Here is a 317-nt window from a genome sequence, read left to right on the forward strand (position 1 = left end):
CCGTGGCATAGATGGAAGGAAGTACCTCAGGAAGCACGTGACATGATGTTCCAACGCTTTAGGGTTGGTGTACCATTTTAATATAATTATACATACAAGGTTATTGTTTTTACATTTATACAAACATTGTGTGTGTAGGCTAAGTTCCAGTGGGAACCTGAGCTGGATGACACGGTTCATGATTTATGGACCAAATCCATGCACAACAGGTACTCTGATTGGATGATCTCTGCACGTGATTGGGCCGTGGCACAGGCCTATCCTGGTGATCAACAATGGGATGGTGAGGACTTCTCACGGATTAGATTACACCATCC

Source organism: Cynara cardunculus, assembly GCF_001531365.2.
Source record: "Cynara cardunculus var. scolymus isolate 2C chromosome LG 10, CcrdV1, whole genome shotgun sequence".
Lineage (NCBI taxonomy): Eukaryota > Viridiplantae > Streptophyta > Magnoliopsida > Asterales > Asteraceae > Cynara > Cynara cardunculus.